At 45.3% G+C, this 7,500-nt stretch overlaps 1 protein-coding gene across 1 annotated transcript in view; it reads right to left on the bottom strand.

The window, feature by feature from the left end:
- The window catches only part of LOC134454002 (inward rectifier potassium channel 13-like), a 20,793-nt gene extending 16,918 nt beyond the window's left edge, over window positions 1–3,875 (bottom strand). Inside the window, exon 1 of the mRNA XM_063204744.1 lies at window positions 3,841–3,875. The gene's annotated coding sequence lies outside the window, so the exon portion shown is untranslated. The remainder of the gene's footprint in view (window positions 1–3,840) is intronic.
- Window positions 3,876–7,500: the final 3,625 nt, after the last annotated feature.

The raw sequence follows: 7,500 nt of genomic DNA, 5'->3' as shown, positions 1-7,500 counted from the left end.
AAGTACCCCCTGCAGTGTGCTCGCGTACCCCTAGTGGTACACGTACCCCTGGTTGGGAAACACTGGGCTGGGGGATAGCGGCCGACGAGGTGACAGCTTCCACAAAGTTAATGGTGAGACAGGGGCTTAGAAGTTAACTTCACGGACCTGGTTAACCTCGAAGGACGTTATCCTCCTTATCCTAAGGGAGCTGTAAGTGTTTTTTTTTTTTAATCTATTTTACTGTCTGTAAAGTTGAAGGATCCATGCCAACCGCACCCGCATCTAGTTTAGTGGTTCCCAACCTATGGGCCGGGGCCCACCGGTGGGCCCTGAAGGTATTCCAAGTGGGCCTTGAAATCATTTTCTAAAAATAATAATCATATTTTGGTGTGTGCTACTGTTAATTTAATTCAGTTTTATTCTTACTTGGGTCAGAAGTGGGCCCCGAACATTTTTGACAATTTCGAGTGGGCCCCAAGTTGAAAAAGGTTGGGAACCCCTGCTCTAGTGAGCAAGATAGACACTTCACTATCAGACACCGTGTGTGACTTTAGATGCACCTAGAATCTTCTTCACTACAAAAAAAATAAAGAGAATAAAAAGAACAGTATCCAGTGTGCGGTGTTTATGAACTTTTCATATTGATCACCTTTTCCTGCCATAAGGGCCGTACACACACGTCGCTGCTATTTACTCGCTACTTGCTCACTCGCCTACTTGCCACTCGCTCTGGGTGATTTTGTTTATTGGTTGTCATGGTTCCCGCTGTCCGCGCCAATAACGTCCGTACGAAACAAAATGTAGGCCTACGCTGTTTAACGTTGATCGTGTGCTGTGCACAACCATGCATATGAGCCTTTGATGGTGTACACTGTATGTATTTTCCTCAACACTTTTAACCAAAGTGTGATGGCGTGCAGAAGTTGGGTGGTCAGAACACCACAGGGGCAACGTCACCTGTCAATAATCTGTATTCTGCATTCCAATAGGTTACTCGCTTAACTTGCGTCGCTCGAAGATAAAATAAGTTTATCTCGGAACCCGCCCACATCGCATCGCTTGTACTCTCCTCGCCTACTCGCCAGCGAGACTCGCTGAACACGTAGACATTCTATTGACTTCATCCGCTGAGCGAGTAACTAGCAGCGACGTGTGTGTACGGCCCTTTACACCTGCACCTGGACAGCTTAAGGGTTGTGCACAAGGACTGTCTTGCACTTTGCCCCTAGAATATTTGTTTGGAATGTCAGCGGTGTGCTTATTTAATTTCATGTTGATCGTGTGCTTGATTCCTACAGCGTTGCCCCTTAGATATAGCCTGGTCCTGACCTACCATTTCATTTCGTATTTATGGTCTGGCATTTGTTTGCTCTGAAGCAATTGTAGGAAGCAGGAAGCTTGCATTCAGTTATGGTTTGAAATTATTGGACACCTCTCACCCAATCGCTGGCAGTTACTCAACAACAACATAGCGCAGACCAATGGCTCTGGCGCAGATGTGTACGTCATTGTCACGAGCGTCCTCCCCCTTTCGCGCCCACGTGGGGGGCGTATTCGATTATTGGCTGTTTTCTGGGGGGGGCGTTGCGATCAAAATTCTACTGCTCCAGGCACTCCACAGAGAAGCACGGCCAGACTACAGTAGTGGAGCCAATCCTTTGGCGGAAGTACGTAGGATGGCTTGCGAGGCTACCTTAGATATACCATCAGCATTACAGCCTGACCTGTTCCTTGGCATTAATGGTCACCCCATCAGCCAATCAGAAAAGATTATTCCATTCCATCTTGTCAGATGGGCAGCATACTTATGCTACTGAGATGGTTTGGCATTGGAACTCTGCAAAACTATAATCCTGACTATGGCCCTGTGCATTAACACATTGTGTCCTGGAGCGACACATACACTGCATTCAGGTTCATGAGATTTGAGCGGGTCTTTCAAAAATATGGGTATGTTAGAGCTGAATGAACACATTCTAGTGCAAAATGGAAGGTTCTAGCTTATAAATGACATTCTAATGCACAATGTATAAGGTTCTAGCTTATAAATGCAACTTATTTCATGTTTTTATGTGCTTCAGACGCTGAGATATTTAGGTTTTAATAGGGAGAGGACACCTTTCCCCAAAAAATGAGTTAAACAATGTTGCTATTGCCATTCTGCCTTACAAAGGCAAAGTGCAGTAACTACACCATTGTCGAAACTGAGAAAGGGCCTTCAAAGTAATGTAGCCCAGTGGTGTAGTCTACCTTTTTGTGGTGGGTATACTGTATATTTGAACATTTTTTGAAGTGGGTATACTGTAAATATTTGTGCTATTCTAAATAATGGATCAAAAAATTTGAAGTGGGTATACTGAAATCGCTGAAATTTTGAAGTGGGTATACTGCGTATACAGTACCTGCGTTCTACGTAGACTACACCACTGATGTAGTTGGATATTGTATGTATCTACTGCAAATTTGACATGCCAATATCTCTAACACTGGACATATTTGGATCACAAGGCTTTGTCAAAAGATAAAGGAGGTGTTACGAAGACCCTATTGCAATCTAAACTGAATTTCGACAATTAATGTTACTGGTAGCTCTTTGAGTGCCATGGACTTGAAAACGAGTCTTTTCAGAATGTGTGGCACAGTGCCAAAGACTTTATATCAAGTCATTTGCGTTTTGTTATGGGGATGGGGCCCAACACGTTGATCTGGTTTGTTGTTCACATGGACAAAGAACTCAATTTTTTATGGCTCTTGAAAAAACACTCAAATGTTGAAAAAAGCCTGGCAACCCCCCGGTCTGAATTTGAAAATGGCTGGCACTCAATGAGTTAAAGTTAAAGGGGCTCCAGGTAGGATTTAAAATTTAATTAATCACGGTTCCGAGTCAGGTGATGCTTGTGCGAGTCATTAGTAAGTGAACGATGGCTCTCGCGGCCGCTTCCCCAGTCCGCTGTCAGAAAGCCCCACATGCAACTTTTGACAGCGTCGGACCGAGCAAGTTTTTATTTGAAACATTGCTTTACATACCAGATTCAGGTTTGTATCAACTGCTGGCATTCCGTGATGAAAAACAGTCTCACAGCGAGTTTATTTGAACAGTATTTTTTCATTACGGTGTACATTTTGAGACAGGCATGCCACGGGCGCCGCACAAATGACGTCATCCTACATAGTGCCTCTTTAAAGTTACTGTGTTTTGCCTTTGTACCTCTGCTATCCACATTCATATAATAATCTACTCCTACTACATCTCCCATGATACCTTGCGGGAAGAAAAAGGGGCGACACTTCCGCTTAGTTATGCCTGGTTCCAACATTTTACGTCATTTTACACCATTTTATGGCATTTTACACCATTTTACGGCATTTTAAAACCATTTATAACCACATTGTCCGGTAAATATGCAGGTCAAGTTGTTCCCGTGCTTGTTAATACCATTGACTATGAAGCAGCATGTTTAAATAACTCACACAGCCTTACATACTGCAGAGGAGAGATGTGAAGAGGACTCAGTTCATAGATACAACATATCCCCATAAACCCACAGCCTATACACACACACACAACACACACACACACACACACACACACACACACACACACACACACACACACACACACACACACACACACACACACACACACACACACACACACACACATAGACACACACACACATAGACACACACACACACACACGCACACACGCACATGCACAAGAACACACACAAGAACATGACGTTAAAGACATAAACCCCACACGTACATACTATACTCTGCCTGTGTGCCGTGTATGTGTGTGTGTGTGTGTGTGTGTGTGTGTGTGTGTGTGTGCTCTGCCTGCATGCCATACTTACTGAATGTGAAGAGGAGAGCAGAGCTGTGATCCCGATCACCTCTCAGAGGGTCTGGTGTGGACCGGTGGGTTTTAAGCCTTTAACTGTGTGTGTGTGTGTGTGTGTGTGTGTGTGTGTGTGTGTGTGTGTGTGTGTGTGTGTGTGTGTGTGTGTGTGTGTGTGTGTGTGTGTGTGTGTGTGTGTGTGTGTACAGAGGAGCAACCCCCCTGTGTGTGTATGTGTGTGTGTGTGTGTTTGTGTGTGTGTGTGTGTGTGTGTGTGTGTGTGTGTGTGTGTGTGTGTGTGTGTGTGTGTGTGTGTGTGTGTGTGTGTGTGTGTGTGTGTGTGTGTGTGTGTGTGTGTGTGTGTGTGTGTGTGTGTGTGCTTGTGTGACGCTCAAAGTCCCAGAATATTTCCACTTAAAGGGACACATTAACATGCACATAACCACACGCACACATACACACATACACACACACACACACACACACACACACACACACACACACACACACACACACACACACACACACACACACACACACACACACACACACACACACACACACACACACACACACACACACACACACACACACACACACACACACACATTCAAATGCACAGACATTCCCGTGCGCTCTCACACCCACACACACACACACACACACACCAAACACACCCCACACACACACACACACACACACACACACACACACACACACACACACACACACACACACACACACACACACACACACACACACACACACACTTATGGACATACAGTAACTATTTGACAAGTAGATATACACACACACACTGGATGACCCTGCTCGTTAACAGAAATCTCTCTCTCTCCCTATCTCTCTTTCTCTCGTTCCCTCTCCCTCTCTCTCTTTCTCTCGTTCCCTCTCCCTCTCTCTCTTTCTCTCGTTCCCTCTCCTTCTCTCTCTCTCTCTCTCTCTCTCTCATTCTTTCTCTCGTTCCCTCTCCCTCTCTCTCTCTCTCTCTCTTTCTCGTTCTCTCACTCCCTCTCTCTCTCCCTTCTCCCTCCCTCTCTCTCTCTCTCTCTCTCTCTCTCTCTCTCTCTCTCTCTCTCTCTCTCACACACATTCGCTATCTCTCTCTCTCTCTCGCTATCTCTGTATCTATCTCTCTCTCTATCTTACTGACATATTTTGAGTTGCATTCGCACCAAGAAACTCTGGCTGTTCACTGGCTGTGTGTGTGTGTGTGTGTGTGTGTGTGTGTGTGTGTGTGTGTGTGTGTGTGTGTGTGTGTGTGTGTGTGTGTGTGTGTGTGTGTGTGTGTGTGTGTGTGTGTGTGTGTGTGTGTGTGTGTGTGTGTGTGTGTGTGTGTGCTTTGCATTCACATTGTACCAAAATGGGCCAATTTGAAATATATCTGAAGAACAGTGCACACACACACAGACACAGACACACACAGACACAGACACACACACACACACACACACACACACACACACACACACACACACACCACACACACACACACACACACCACACACCACACACACACACACACACACGTTATAGACACACACACACACACACACACACACACACACACACACACACACACACACACACACACACACACACACACACACACACACACACACACACACACACACACAGACATTATAGACACACACACACATATTATAGACACACACACACACACACACACACACACACACACACACACACACACACACACACACACACACACACACACACACACACACACACACACACACACACACAGACATTATAGACACACACACACATATTATAGACACAGGTGAGCACCTCAGAGCACCTCAGCCACGGAGTGAGGTGGGTCGTGGAAGGGTGGGGTTTTAACCTGCAACCCTCTGATCTAAAGCCCATCTCCTTTACCACTATGCCAGGGGTTCCCAACCTTTTTCAACTTGGGGCCCACTCGAAATTGTTAAAAATGTTCGGGGCCCACCTCTGACCCAATAAAGAATAAAACTCAAATAAATGAACAACAACACACACCAAAATATGATTATTATTTTTGGAAAATGATTTCAAGGCCCACTTGGAATACCTTCAAGGCCCACCAGTGGGCCCCGGCCCATAGGTTGGGAATCACTGCACTAGGTGTTTCTTTTGGCTTGTTCAGTGGTTCCCAATCTTTTTTGGCACAGAACCCCTTTTTGACATCCCAAGTTTCTGGCGACCCCATACACATTTTTTTCATCACCAAAAAAGCCCCCCCAGAAAAAAAAAAAATCTAAGGTTGTAGGCTGTATTTCTATCAGAACAGTAATTAGTTATTATGTGATATTAATTAGTAATATTTAGCATTGTTCTTTTTTCAAACATTTCAATCGACCCCATTTGAATTCCAGGCGACTCCACATTGATAAACAATGGGCTAGTCACATATTTGCACATGGGGCAGCCGTGGCCTTGTGGTTAGGGGGGTGGTCTTAAAATCTAAAAAAAAAAGCCTAGTAGGTTCGAATCCATACCTCTCCCTACATCACCATCCAGGGCTGAAGTGCAAGACACCTAACCCCACAATGCTCCAGGGAATTTAACCACTACCCTGTAAGTCGCTTGGTATAAAAGCGTCAGCTAAGTGTAGTGTCATGTAGTGCAAATGACTTTGCAAATACAGTCAACAATCCCACCATTGTTTGTCATTAATTTTGAGGTACACAATGTGTTTGATCCAGGGGATTTTTTTTATTATTATTATTTGTCCTTTATTTAACCAGGAAGGTCCCATTGAGTCACAGTGACTCTTGGCCAAGAGGCAGCAAGTTAAAAGTTACAAAAGAAAAACATAAAAGACATGGAACAACGCTACCAAAACACTAGACGAGACAACAAAACATTTCATGTAACACAAGAACACAAGACTCACATTTGTAGGATTAAAATTAAATTAAAAAATGGTAAAAGAAGCATAGAGCCATGAGCACCTCATTTAAAAACAATTACACTGTTCTGGCCATGTGGATCAGGAAAAGCTGTGCTCCGTCGAACAAATGTGTAGTTACTGCACTTTACCTCCGTGCGGCAGTACTGCTACATTCAATGAAGCAGCAGTATGGATCATCTTTTTTTTTTGTGCTTTATTTTAAGACAGGATAGTGACAGAGGGACAGGAAATGAGAGAGGAGAGAGAGGAGAGGAGAGGAGAGGAGAGGAGAGAAGAGGATAGGAGAGGAGAGGAGAGAAGTGGAGAGAGGAGAGGAGAGGACAGGAGAGGAGTGGAGAGGAGAGGAGAGGAGAGGAGAGAGAGGAGAGGAGAGGAGTGGAGTGGAGACGAGAGGAGAGGAGAGGACAGGAGAGGAGTGGAGAGGAGAGGAGAGGAGAGGAGAGGAGAGGAGAGGAGATGAGATGAGAGGAGAGGAGAGTAGAGGAGAGGAGAGGAGAGGGGAGAGGAGGAGAGGAGAGACGAGAGGAGAGGAGAGGAGGAGAGAGGAGAGAAGAGGAGAGGAGAGGAGAGGAGAGAAGAGGAGAGGAAATGAGAGGAGAGGAGAGGAGAGGAGAGGGGAGAGGAGAGGAGAGGAGAGGAGAGGAGAGAGGGGGGAAAGGATAGGAGAGGAGAGGAGAGGAAAAGAGAGAGGAGAGGAGAGGAGAGGAGAAAGGAGAGGAGAGAGGGGAAAGGAGAGGA

This window comes from Engraulis encrasicolus, chromosome 8 (genome assembly GCF_034702125.1).
Source record: "Engraulis encrasicolus isolate BLACKSEA-1 chromosome 8, IST_EnEncr_1.0, whole genome shotgun sequence".
Lineage (NCBI taxonomy): Eukaryota > Metazoa > Chordata > Actinopteri > Clupeiformes > Engraulidae > Engraulis > Engraulis encrasicolus.
Note: the sequence above shows the minus strand (reverse complement) of the source record. Positions and strands in the feature narration are given on the sequence as shown.